The sequence below is a fragment of the Lissotriton vulgaris genome, chromosome 4_1 (genome assembly GCF_964263255.1).
Source record: "Lissotriton vulgaris chromosome 4_1, aLisVul1.2, whole genome shotgun sequence".
Lineage (NCBI taxonomy): Eukaryota > Metazoa > Chordata > Amphibia > Caudata > Salamandridae > Lissotriton > Lissotriton vulgaris.
The window spans coordinates 1,687,025,497-1,687,040,432 of record NC_141691.1 but is presented as its reverse complement, the minus strand read 5'-3'; positions in this window follow the sequence as shown (position 1 = coordinate 1,687,040,432).

Sequence of the window (14,936 nt, the reverse complement as noted above, 5' to 3'; positions counted from 1 at the left end):
GTCCTTTGGACCCCCCCCTGCACCCATGAAATTTTCTAAGTGCCACTCGCAATTTGCTACTGTCTTCCAATTGACTACATTGATTCCTATGGGCCTCTAGGCCCATAGGAATCAATGTAATGCCATTCCTTAATTGCACTTCGCAATTAAGGAATCGCAATTTCCGAAAATTAAGAAATCCTAAAAACTTTTAGGATTTCTTGATGCATAGCATTTTGCATTTCCTAAATAGCGATTCCTTAATTTTCGCTATTTAAGAAATGCAAAATCCTAGATTGATGCATGTGGGGGATAGAGTGCATTCATTTATTTTCACATTCTAACGTGCCTCTTTATGACTTTATTAATAGCTCGTATTTGGGCCTGAAGGGTGACTTGTAACGCCATATTGGATTCCCTCTGCGCATGTGTCGAGAGCAGTGAGAGACCTCGAGTGGTGACATTGAACTCCTGCCAATAAATTGCCTTGCCTGCGATGCGCCTGGGAAGATGACCCTGTAACCTGCAAAAGAAAGACAACTTGCAAAATTTGTTTTAATATTGTATACTAAATTAAATATTATTGCTGGGTGGAATAAATTCATGGGAAAGTAAATTATGGACGGGAACATTGGTCAACTATATCGAATGGAAATGATCTCATACTGGTATAGTGTGATGACCTCTCCTCGTCTTTCTGGCCAATCAAATAAAGGGACTAAATGAATTTGCAACATTGGGGGTGGTACATTGCCCTGGAAATTGTATAATTAAGGTAGGCTCAGTCAGTTAGGTTGTCCGACTTGTCACAGAAGTGACACTGATCCAACCTATGCTGAAGGAGAATCGAGAGCAGAGGGCTGGTCCAGCACTCTGTCAGAAGAAACACGGTTTTAGCGAGGGGGGAGTATCGATTACCCAGTTGGGGTCCAAGTGTAGCCAGAGAGGGGTGTGACGCTGGTGTTGCACTTAGCTGAGGTTACCTGTCCTGATCTGCACCTGTCCTGTCCTGTTGGCACCTGATTAGTCGGGACCTCTTCTTATTCTTGTCCCAGCCCGTGGCCAGGTTTGGTCTTCGTTCCATTCTAGGTAAATATAATCATTGTAGTATGTCCTTGTACCGTTTCCCTCTCTCACCCTTCCCAGGTATCAATGTTTAAAGATTTTCATTTAAAGTTTTGCAGAATTTACGCTTTAATAAATATTTCCCTACTTGAGAAGTCCTTGACTGCATTACTTTGGCTGTTGGCTTTCAAAATTTAGCATAGATAAAGTGTTTAAAACTTCCCTGAGTCTGTGGTTATTTCATGATGGTAAATGTTATTATCTACCTATTATTCTAGCACCCTTGATCCTTGGGACTTAAACTACAGGTGACAAGGAGTTGGCAAATCATGGTGTACAGGTATAAGTCCTAAAAGGGAATACATTTCTGATAGGCAGGAAGTTAAGTTGGATTATCGGATCAAGGTGTGTATGTACGGGCCCAGGTGAGTGTGGTAAACTGAGCTGGTAATCCTGTGCCACCAGTATTTCTTTGGTAGCAGAGTAGTGGTTAGAGTTTAGTTAAGATAGGTAGTTAGATGCATATTGAATATATTAATTTTGTATTGATTTTATGTATTAACCAAAACCTGTTTGTATTGTTTCATATTGTTTGGAATTCCCTGGGGATATTAAATAGTGGGTTGTAAATGGAAGCCACACTGCAGTGAGGTTACTTGCCTGATGAAGTGCAGATAGTTAGGTAAGACTTAAACCACTGTTTAGGGATTATTTTTTCTTGTGTAAAAGTGAGAATAAGTGATAGCAAAGAAGTTCGCTGGTGAAACTTTGGTCTTATATCACCTTGAATGGGTAAGTCTGAAGGAGTAACAGGTTCTTTGATGCTTGTGTGAAGAGTAAACGGAAGAGGTTTTACTCACAGTGTGTCAAGGGTAAATGGAAGAGTTTTACTCGCAGTGAAAGAAATTGTCTTTTCTTTGAATTTAGTCAACCAGGCACGGTAGCAAATGTTTTTATGTTGTTAATTAATGAAAAGTGCGTTTAAATTGAAAATACTTGAGTTGTCATATGACCTTGAAAAGGAGGGGTCAGTCGCAGGTGCTGCACTGACATCACAAAGAGCCGCGCAGTGATTGGTTGAGGCAGCGGGTATGTAGCAGAGGTCATATTGTAAAGGAGTGGTTAGTGCAGAGCGTGAGAACTCATCTCACAGGAAAAGCCACACAACCATTGGCTGAATTTATTTGAAATTTAAATGTTGATTGGTCATTGAAATATAAGAGACGCGCTGGTATTGGAGAAGCATTTGAATGAAGTAAACAATTGCGTAAATTATAATGATTGAAATTTCAGTATTAAATAGAGCAGAAAATGTATGCGCCATTAATGTCCAGTATTTATAGGAAGTTGTCCTGATAGAAGATACTTAGGGTTTGCTTAACCCTTTCCTTGCTGCCGTCAGCCATTGGCCGACGGCAGCACTACCTTCCCAGTGCTGCCGTCGGCCAATGGCCGATGAGGCCCTGCCTGCGCACAGAAATTCCGCCGCGGTTAACGGGTTAAGAACAGCAAATTAGAGGAAGACCACATATCATGTACGGAGAAAAGAGTAAAATTTAATTTTTTCAGAAAATTGAGAATCTTTAAAAAAAGGATAAAATCAGTAAAACGAGAGAAGGAATTATTATTCCACCACCGAAAACGCCCGCATCACACATGATGATAGAAAGGGGCGACCACACTTGTGTATGGTTAGAAAACTGGATAGAGTACACAAAGGACAATGGCATACTAGCATTTCCATAATGGTGTACAGTCAAAATATGGAGTTTTTTATGTCGATTTACATTAATATCGATTCAAAAATATAGAATGGACACAATTTCGACTGGACAGAATATAGACTACAAAAATATCGACTAGAATAGCAATAATATCGATTCTAAAATATAGAATGGACAAAATATCGTATGGACAGAATATAGAGAACAAAAATATCGAATTAGAGGTAAGTAAGTTAATATTAATTTTTTTAGTGTTCTTTATGTTACTATATGTGTGAAAAGTGTATATTTACTTCATAATTTATTTGAAATAATTACTTTTATGGTATTTTATTTTTGCGTAATACAAATCAGTAGTGGCTTGTCGGTTTATAGCGGAATCGGGTGGGAAGTAATTTAATTAAAATTAATTAAATATGTTAATTTATTTATTGGTATTTATTTTGAATTAATTGTTATTTATTTATTAATTGGTAAATCATTAAAATGTAATTGGTAATTCATTTTAATTAATTGATTAATTGAAAATTATGTTAATTATATTAATTCATTTTATGTAGGGGGTTGTGGGTTTATAGGGGAATAGGGTGGGAAGTAATTTAATTATAATTAATTAAATATGTTAATTTATTTATTGGTATTTCTTTTTAAATAATTGTTGATTAATTATTAATTGGTGAATAATTAAAATTACATTGGCAATTAATTTTAATTAATTGGTTAATTGATAATTATGTTAATTATATTAATTTATTTTCTGTTGTGGGTTGTGAGTTTATAGGGGAATAGGGTGGGAAGTAATTTAAATAAAATTAATTAATATGTTAATGTATTTATTGGTATTTATTTTGATTTAATTTTTAATTGATTATTAATTGGTAATCATTTAAAATGTAATTGGTAATTAATTTGAATAAATTGATTGATTGGTAAATAATTAAAATAAAATTGGTAAATCATTGTTAATCAATTAATAATTGGTAAGTAATTAAAATATAATTGGTAATTAATTTTAATGAATTGATTAAATGTTAATCATATTAATTGTATTACATTTTTTTCAGTAGTGGGTTGTGGGTTTTTAGGGGAATAGGGTGGGAAGTAATTTAATTATAAATATTTACATTTTTTCATTTATTTGTTGCTTATTTTTGTTGAAAGTAATTAATTTATTATAAATAACTAATAATTATTAAAATTTTGTTTAATTGGTATTCATATTTAATTAATTTTCATTCATATATGAAGTATTTATGTTCCCTACTGTTGCACTCTCAGGAGTGGGAATAGTAATTTATACCCCTATGCTATCCAACGCTTTCCTTACTGTTGCACTCATTGGAGTGGAAATAGTAATTTTTACCCCTACGCTATCCAATGCTTTCCCTACTGTTGCACTATCTGGAGAGGGAATAGTAATTTTTACCCCTACGCTATCCAACGCTTTCCCTACTGTTGCACTCATTGGAGTGGGAATGGTAATTTTTACCCCTACGCTATCCAATGCTTTCCCTACTGTTGCACTCTCTGGAGTGGGAATAGTAATTTTAACCCCTACGCTATCCAGCGCTTTCCCTAATGTTGCACTCACTGGAGTGGGAATAGTAATTTTTACCCCTACGCTATCCAATCCTTTCTCTACTGTTGCACTCTCTGGAGTGGGAATAGTAATTTTAACCTCTACGCTATCCAACGCTTTCCCTACTGTTGCACTCACTGGAGTGGGAATAGTAATTTTTACCCTCCCGCTATCCAACGCTTTCCCTACTGTTGCACTCTCTGAAGTGGGAATAGTAATTTTTACCCCTACGGTATCCATCGCTTTCCCTACTGTTGCACTCATTGGAGTGGGAATAGTAATTTTTATGCCTACACTATCCAATGCTTTCCCTACTGTTTCACTCTGTGGAGTGGGAATAGTAATTGTTATACTTATGTTATCCAGCGCTTTCCCTACTGTTGCACTCTCTGGAGTGGGAATAGTAATTTTTATCTCTACGCCATCCAATGCTTTCCCTACTGTTGCACTCTCTGGAGTGGGAATAGTATTTTTAACCGCTACGCTATCCAGCGCTTTCCCTACTGTTGCACTCACTGGAGTGGGAATAGTAATTGTTACCCCTACGCTATCCAACCCTTTCCCTACTGTTTCACTCTCTGGAGTGGGAATAGTAATTTTAACCTTTACGCTATCCAACGCTTTCCCTACTGTTGCACTCACTGGAGAGGGAATAGTAATTTTTACCCTCCCGCTATCCAACACTTTCCCTACTGTTGCACTCTCTGGAATGGGAATAGTAATTTTTACCCTCTCGCTATCCAATGTTTTCCCTACCATTGCACTCACTGGAGTGGGAATAGTAATTTTAATGCCTACGCTATCCAATGCTTTCCCTACGGTTGCACTCCGTGGAGTGGGAATAGTAATTGTTATCCCTACGTTATCCAGCGCTTTCCCTACTGTTGCACTCATTGGAGTGGGAATAGTAATTTTTATGCCTACACTATCCAATGCTTTCCCTACTGTTTCACTCTGTGGAGTGGGAATAGTAATTGTTATACTTACGTTATCCAGCGCTTTCCCTACTGTTGCACTCTCTGGAGTGGGAATAGTAATTTTTATCTCTACGCCATCCAATGCTTTCCCTACTGTTGCACTCTCTGGAGTGGGAATAGTAATTTTAACCCCTACGCTATCCAGCGCTTTCCCTACTGTTGCACTCACTGGAGTGGGAATAGTAATTTTTACCCCTACGCTATCCAACCCTTTCCCTACTGTTTCACTCTCTGGAGTGGGAATAGTAATTTTAACCTCTACGCTATCCAACGCTTTCCCTACTGTTGCACTCACTGGAGAGGGAATAGTAATTTTTACCCTCCCGCTATCCAACACTTTCCCTACTGTTGCACTCTCTGGAATGGGAATAGTAATTTTTACCCTCTCGCTATCCAACGTTTTCCCTACCATTGCACTCACTGGAGTGTGAATAGTAATTTTTACCCCTGTGCTATCCAACCCTTTCCCTACTGTTGCACTCGCTGGAGTGGGAATAGTAATTTTAACCTCTACGCTATCCAACGCTTTCAATACTTTTGCACTCACTGGAGTGGGAACATTCATTTTTACCCTCCCGCTATCCAATGCTTTCCCTACTGTTGCACTCTCTGGAGTCGGAATAGTAATTTTTATCCTTCCGCTATCCAACGTTTTCCCTACTGTTGCATTCACTGGAGTGGGAATAGTAATTGTTATCCCTACGCTATCCAACGCTTTCCCTACTGTTGCACTCTCTAGAGTGGGAATAGTAATTTTTCCCCTACGCTATCCAATACTTTCCATACTGTTGCACTCTCAGGAGTGGGAATAGTAATTTTTACCCCTACGCTATCCAACCCTTTCCCTACTGTTGCACTCTGTGGAGTGGGAAGAGTAATTTTAACCTCTACACTATCCAACGCTTTTCCTACTGTTGCACTCTCTGGAGTGGGAATAGTAATTTTAACCTCTACGCTATCCAACGCTTTCAATACTGTTGCACTCACTGGAGTGGGAACATTAATTTTTACCCTCCCGCTATCCAACACTTTGCCTACTGTTGCACTCTCTGGAGTGGGAATAGTAATTTTTACCCTCCCGCTATCCAACGTTTTCCCTACTGTTGCATTCACTGGAGTGGGAATAGTAATTTTTATGTGTACGCTATCCAATACTTTCCATACTGTTGCACTCTCTGGAGTGGGAATAGTAATTTATACCCCTACGCTATCCAACCCTTTCCCTACTGTTGCACTCTCTGGAGTGGGAACAGTAATTTTAACCTCTACACTATCCAACGCTTTTCCTGTTGTTGCACTCTCTGGAGTGGGAATAGTAATTCTTACGCTCCCGCTAGCCAACACTTTCCCTACTGTTGCACTCACTGTTGGGGGAATAGTAATGTTTACTGCTATGCAATCCAATGTTTTTTCTACTGTTGCACTCACTGGAGTGGTAATAGTAAATTTAACCCTCTCGCTATCCTATGGTAAATATATTGTATATTTTAATATTAATACTATTTATTTATTTCAAAAGGTTTTGTGAAACTCACCTTCGTGGAGTGCTGCCTGAAGCTTGGAGTCTTATATATATATATATATATATATATATATATATATATATATATATATATATATATATATATATATATATATATATATATATATATATATATATATATATATATATTTCGCTCCACGAATGCCGGCGAAGATTCAAAGGCTGTCTGGGCGGTCCGAGTCACGAAGCCGGCGCTTCGTAAAATATCCGCTCCCAGGTTCTCGTTCTACATAAAGAACCACTCGGACACCTTGAGTGCTTTTTCTCTGGTTTATTCAGCAAACCGGGAAAAACGACGCGTTTCGGGAATGACCCTTGATCACGCGTGATCAAGGGTCATTCCCGAAACGCGTCGTTTTTCCCGGTTTGCTGAATAAACCAGAGCAAAAGCACTCAAGGTGTCCGAGTGGTTCTTTATGTAGAACGAGAACCTGGGAGCGGATATATATATATATATATATATATATATATATATATATATATATATATATATATATATATATATCAGAACTGGTCCCACTCCGCAAAGAATAGGAGAAAGGCCACTCAGGGGGTAACTTTGCAAGAAATTTATTCAAACAATTACAGCTACGCATAATGCATTTCGGCTCCTGCCTTCTTCAGATGCTGCTGCCTGCGCAAAGAGTGACTCCACCCTCACCTTCCAAGTGTCCAGAAGCAAGCACTGCCTTTTGGCGGAAATCCGCTGACCACAGGTCACATGTAGAACTCGACTGCAGTTCTCTCAAAACTACAGCTCCCAGAATGCTGTTCGACTGGGTAAGTGTTCGTGGGCAGTTGCTGCAAGTTACAATCCCTGTAGAATTAAAGGGTTTTTGGTTTCTGGAAAAGGTGCGGAGTGTTCAATTGTGAGTTTTTGCATCAGGTGAAAAAATATCTTCCTCCGGTCCCCTTCAACGTTCAACCTCGGGTGTGTGTGCGCCATGCTGGAACATCGAGACAGTAGCACAGTGACTCCGTCTCCTTGTAGGTTACAAGCTGCTCTGTACAGTAGTTGCAGAAATGCTGGCGTGCACCTCGGGGTGAGCTGGAAAAATTCAATCCCTTGAAAGCGTGTGGTCGCTGCAGGCAGCGAAAGTCAGTAAAGTTTCCAGCCTCTTCAAGTAACGGGACCTCTCACGAGCCTCTGACTGGCCCGTACAATATCAGAACTGGTCCCACTCCGCAAAGAATAGGAGAAAGGCCACTCAGGGGGTAACTTTGGAAGAAATTTATTCAAACAATTACAGCTACGCATAATGCATTTCGGCTCCTGCCTTCTTCAGATGCTGCTGCCTGCGCAAAGAGTGACTCCACCCTCACCTTCCAAGTGTCCAGAAGCAAGCACTGCCTTTTGGCGGAAATCCGCTGACCACAGGTCACATGTAGAACTCGACTGCAGTTCTCTCAAAACTACAGCTCCCAGAATGCTGTTCGACTGGGTAAGTGTTCGTGGGCAGTTGCTGCAAGTTACAATCCCTTATAAAATACCTAAATAACATTAAATCTAATAAATAATTAATATAATAAAAAAAAAATATATATATATATATATATATATATATATATATATATATATTTATTATATATATATTTTTTATTATATTAATTATTTATTAGATTTAATGTTATTTAGGTATTTTAAGTATTTTTAACTTAGTTATATTTATTATTTCATTAATTTTAAATAACTTTTAACTATTTTAAAAAGTCGATATTTTGACTATCTAGAATTTTTACATCGATATTTTTGATTCGATATTTTTGTACTTACCTGTTTGGAGATAGGGAGTCGATATTTTCGCATTCTATATTTTTAACTCGATATTTTTGTATATCGATATTTTTGACATCGATATTGTGTCAGTGATCCTTCCATAATACGGTATATTTAATGGGAGAATTTTGCACAATTTATGAACTTGCATGAATGCATTAGACACAAGATTAACGCAATATGAAGCATTAGGGAGTGGGAAACTGAGGTTTTTGGGCGAGACAGACCTTGATTTGACAGAAATTTGAGTACGTTTTATCCCAGATTTTCTTGACAGACAAGAGATAAGCAGATGAAACAATGGAGATAGTCCATGTTAGTGGAAGGATTATGTCCTGTATTGACCACAGAAGAACCATCAGGAAGTAAAAGTACAGAGAAGACGAAAAATGTAAAGACTAGTAGTGGTGATTCAGAAGATGATTACCTGAGGATGTATTAATGAAAAATCTGCCACCTTACCAGAAAGAAACAAATAGAGTTACCCCCAGTGCTCGGCTTACCTAAAACCACCTTTAGTTCCGCAAATTGTACATGAGACCTCATTAGAAAAGGTATTACAAGAAAAGGAAAGGGAAGCGATAAATAAAAAGAGAAGTGAATTAATACAGAAAATCACCCAACTAAATACGAGTGCTGAAGCCTTAACAATATCAGTAACTATAGGTCCTGTTGTTCTCTAGTATGGAGATAAGCAACCCTGTCCTAAGACTCCCGTTCTGACTACACCTATCGTACAACACAGAAAAGAAAACATAATAGTTGATGACCAGGCAAGTGAGTGCGAGTCAGTAATTTCATTGATGGATTTGCCTATAAGAGAACCAGTGGGTGATTCGATCAGGAAAATTACTCCTGGAAGTTCAAGAGAAGTACGAATGGAAACATCCACAGGAACAAGAAGTGCCACTGTAGTAACCCCAGAAGAAATAAAAAGATGGTCCCAAGAAATAGAGAAGCCAAAGTCACAACCAAGAGTATTGGACATTTTTAAATTAAGAGTAGAACTGGAGGAAATGATAGCTGGAAATGTAGGATTAGAAAGATTGAATACATTCAGTGAAGAGGAGTTGTTATTCATATGTAGAAGTATCACTCGAAATACAAAAACATTTCATGAGAAATTAATGAATTTGGCCTCTGATATGGGAATTGACATACGTAAATCTAAAGTATTACAGAAACCTTACGGAACTGAATTTTATGATGAAGATTTAGAAAACATGAGTGTGTCAGGACGAAAATTGCATATAAAAGAATTATTGTCATTATTGCAAAAATAGGGAGACTTAGACAGATGGAAAGCTAGATGGACACAGAAAAAGGAGGAAGCTCAGGCAACTCTAACTACATCTGATATTAAATGAAAGAAACCGAAAAGGTGGAAAAGTTGTGTCCAATGAGAGAAGTTCCAGGAGGTCCATAGTCCCAACAGGATATTTTATCATTTACAAATGACTTCCCAAAACTTAGAGAAAAACCAGTAGAATGGTACAGGCAAGTCCAAAGGTTTTTGACAGTTTCAAAAGTGTTGCTAAAAGATTTAGCTGGATTATTTGACATAGTTGTCCCTGCAGATTTGTGGACAGAAGGTAAAATTACGGTAGATTGGCCTATTGATGAATACCCTAGAGATCCAAAGACAGGACCCCTGTCAGATGATGTGATGAAAAAATACAATCAGATAATAACTTATTTGAAAGGGAAAGCACCCACAAAAGAAACAGACTGGACAAAAATAGACAGAACAACCCAAAATAAGGATGAATCATTACATGCATAATATGATTGTCTTTTGCAGGTGTTCAAACAGTACAGTGGGTTGGAAAACATTGATAATAAGGACATGACACATTTTACATATCGTTTTGTGTCATAGCTAAAGCCAGAAATATCACAAATGATTAAAGAAAATAAAATATGTTAGCTGGCAAAGCCTATCGATGAAATTCTCAGGTATGCAAAATACTGTGGGGATGAAATTGATGATAGGCGAAAGAAATTAGAAGAAAAGGTAAAGTTAAAACAGCAGAACAACAGGAACTTCAGCTATGTCAGCAGGCAAATAACCAAGGAAGAGGAGAAGGTCCGAGTGAAGGTAGTGGGGGTAAACCTAGAAACAGGATAGGCAAAGGAAAAGTTTCCCTTTCATGGATGCGGAAAATTGGGGCATTGGAAAAACTAGTGTAAATTAATACAGAATAATAATGTCCAAACTTAAAACTTAAATCCACAGACACAGAATGAAGTGTAACTGAGGCAACCACAGCAGGTAATACAGAACCAGTTACCATCTGCCCTATGCCAGATTTTGTGAGTCAAGCCAAATACAGTTTTGGACACCAGATTTCGGGAGGGAAGTGGTAGAAAAAATACGGTAATACCACAGTTTCTTTTGCAAGACACATTTTTTGAAGACAAGTTAAATTGACGGTGCCTGAGGGGGGGGGAGAAGAAATGCGTACTCGGCCCATACTTACCGGTAGATCAGTCGGGTCCTTACATTGAAGGAAAAATTGCCGGAAATTACATCACCTTCTTGTTGGACACTGGTGCTATCTGTTCTACTGTGAGAACAGCAGACATCCTAAACATACCCCTCTCAGGAGAAACAGATTAGGACCCCTGTTACAGAACCAATGGAAGTACGTATTGGCAATTTTAAAGAAATGCACACATTCGTTGTGTGTGATTCCAGTTCTGTAAACTTACTAGGAATAGATTTGTTGTGTAAAATCAATCAATCAATCAATCAGAGTACTTGTAGAGTGTGCTACTTACCCGTGAGGGTCTCAAGGCACTGAGGGGAGGGGGTGCTGCTACTGCTCGAAGAGCCAGGTCTTGAGGAGTTTTCTGAAGGCAAGTAGGTCCTGGGACTGCCGTATGTGGGTAGGGAGGGTGTTCTAGGTCTTGGCAGTGAGGTAGGAGAAGGATCTGCTGCCGGAGGTCATTCCTTGGAGGCGGGGGACAGCGGCTAGGGCAAGGCTGGTGGGGCGGAGCTGGTGGATGGGGTTGTAGAAGCTGAGTCTGCTGTTAAGGTAGGCTGATCCGGCGTTGTGGAGTGCTTTGTGTGCGTGGGTGAGGAGCTTGAAGGTGATCCTCTTGTCGACGGGGAGCCAGTGTAGGTCTCTCAGGTGGGAGGGTGATGTGGTTGCAGCGAGGCACGTTGCCGATCAGTTTTGGATGCGTTGTAGTAGTCGTAGGTGTTTGGCTGGGATTCCTGCGTAGAGTGCGTTGCCGTAGTCCAGTCTGCTGCTGACGAGGGCCTGTGTCACCGTTCTTCTTGTTTCGGTCAGGATCCATTTGTAGATCCTGCGGAGCATGCAGAGGGTGTTGTAGCAGGAGGAGGAGACGCGTTGACCTGCTTAGCCATGGAGAGGGAGGAGTCGAGGATAAATCCTAGGCTGTGTGCACGGTCGGTGGGTGTTGGTGCTGTACCCAGTGTGGTCGGCCACCAGGATTCATCACAGGCTGAGGGGGTGGGTCCGAGGATGAGTACCTCCGTCTTGTCCGAGTTTAGCTTCAGGCGGTTGCTCCTCATCCAGTCAGCGACGGCCTTCATTCCCTCATGGAGGTTGGTTTTGGTGGTGTGTGGGTCTTGGTGAGGGAGAGGATGAGCTGGGTATCGTTGGCATAGGAGATGATGTTGAGGTCGTGCTGGCGGTCCACTTGTGCGAGGGGGGCCATGTAGATGTTGAACAGTGTCAGGCTGAGGGATGAGCCCTGGGGGACACCGCAGATGATGTCGGTGGCTTCGGATCGGAAGGGTGGGAGGCGGACGCTCTGGGTTCTGCCAGAGAGGAAGGACGTGGTCCAGTCAAGGGCCTTTTCTTGGATTCCGGCTTCTAGGAGGCGTATCTTTAGAGTGCGATGGCAGACCGTGTCAAAGGCGGCCGACAAGTCCAGGAGGATGAGGGCTGATGTTTCGTCGTTGTCTAGTTGGTGCCTGATGTCCTCTATGGCGGCCATGAGGGCTGTCTCGGTGTTGTGGTTTCGTCTACATCCGGACTGGGACGGGGCCCAGATGTTGTTGTCTTCCAGGTGGTGGCCCAATTATCTGTTGACGATTTTCTTGATTACCTTTGCCAGGTACGGGAGCAGGTAGATGGGCCTGAAGTTCTTGAGGTCCTTGGGGTCTGCCTTGGACTTCTTGAAGAGGGCGTTGATTTTGGCGTGCTTCCAGCTTTCCGGGAATGTAGCTGTTTCAAAGGAGATGTTGATGACCTTCCGTAGTTGAGGTGCGATGGCTGTGTCTGCTTTGTTGAATACATGGTGTGGTCACGGGTCTGGCGGACATCCTAAGTGGAGGGGCCAAAACTACTACAGTCATGCTTTTATCATCCCATTCTACTGAAACTTTGGCTTGTTTCTTTTTCAGTTGAATCAATGGCTTAGCTAGGACTGCAAATCCCACAATCCACTCCCTACAGTAACGTACAACCGTAGAAACATCCTAATCTCTTTCTGTGTCTGAGGTAAATTCATGTTTCTAATTATTTTGATTATTTCTTAAGTCATTTTCCTGACTCCTCTCTCTATCTGGTGTCCCAGATACTTGACTGAAGTGGTACAGAACTGAAATTTTTCAGGTGACACTTTATGTCCCCCTTCAGCCGAATGATTCAACAATGCAATTTTATCAACAATGCAGTCATTTCTTGTTTTGGACGCAACCAGTAGGTCGTCTATGTACTGAGCCAAAACAGACTGTCCGGGTAGCACCAAGGATTCAAGAATTTTTTTCAAAATCTGGTTAAAAATTGATGGACTTTCAGTGTAACCTTGAGGAACATGATTCCAAACATAAACATGCTCGTCAAATTTAAACGCGAATAAAAATGTACTGTCTGGGTGCAATGAATGGAGAAGAAGGCATGGCATAAATCAATTACAGTGAACCATCCTGCGCTCCATGGTATCTGATACAAAATGACTGCTGGATTTGGTATTACTGGGCAACATGGGAGAAACAATTTTATTAATTTTCCTCAGGTCTTGGACTACCCTATATTTGCCGCTTGATTTCTTTATGCCAGTTATAGGTGAATTAAATGAACTGCTTATTATTTCTTTTAAAATGCCTTGCTCAACAAAAAAAAGCTTTATTTCTGCTGCAACTCCTGCCTTTATTTCTGGGCTCATTTTGTACTGTAGGGTATTTGGGAAAACTGCACCTTCTTTCACTGTCACTTTTATTGTATCAACATTTGCCATTAATCCTACTTCTTTTCCGGTAAAATCCCACACATCAGGGTTTATAGTATTTTGCAGTTTTTCTGGTAAATCTTTTAGGGTTATCTTTTTAATTTCAGTTTTTTGCTTGGCTAGCATGATTTTGTAAATGCCATCTTCGTCTGGTGTCTGAATCTCAACACCATTTGGTGAACAAAAGATTGTGTAGTGCCAGATAGGTCGCTCCCCCTCGCTGCAGCTCCATCTGCGCTTGTGCCCGCATCTTGGTCTGTTTTCTGCCCATTCCTGGGCGCTGCTCTTTCCCTCACCCCTGTGCCCGCTGCTCATTTCCTGCCACTGCTGCCCCTGCAGGCCCCGCCCCCGTGCCCATTTGCAGTCCCCTGCCTCCCACCTCCCAGCTGCTCCTCCCTCCCAGCTCCCCTTCGAATGGCGGCAGCTGCGTGGTGAGTAGAGCGATCCTTTAGCTTCAGGTAGGTTGTTCCCCCCCGCTGCAGCTCCATCTGCGCTTGTGCCCGCATCTTGATCTGTCTTCTGCCCATTCCTGGGCGCTGTTCTTTCCCTCACCCTCCGCGTGCCGACTGCTCATTTTCCGCCCACCGACAACTCCGCCCCAGACGTGGCCTTTCTGACCGAGACTGGGGGTAACGGCTCCTCGGCGCCCAACATCGCCGTGCCATTCCGGACGGCTACAAGATCACCCGCAGGGATAGCACTAAGGGAACCGCAGGAGGAATAGCCATCGTCCACAAGTCCACCCTCAAGGTCGCCACCCACGCAGACGACACCCTCCACACCGCCGAACACCTGCACTTCCGGATTCACACCGACCCCAACACCACCCTCAGAGGAACTCTCATCAACAAACCCCCGGACCCCGGGCTCAGTTCAGCTACACCATCGCCAGCACCCACGGACTCGCCTCCATGGACTACATCCTCCTCGGGGACCTGAACGTCCACCTAGAGAACAACAACGACGCCAACTCCATCACCCTGATCGTTAATGTGGTCAGAATTAGCTTGGAGGGTGTGCTACTAAACAAAGCAAAACAAATGCCAATACTGCTCAACTATTTATACCTTATTCTGAGATGAGCAAC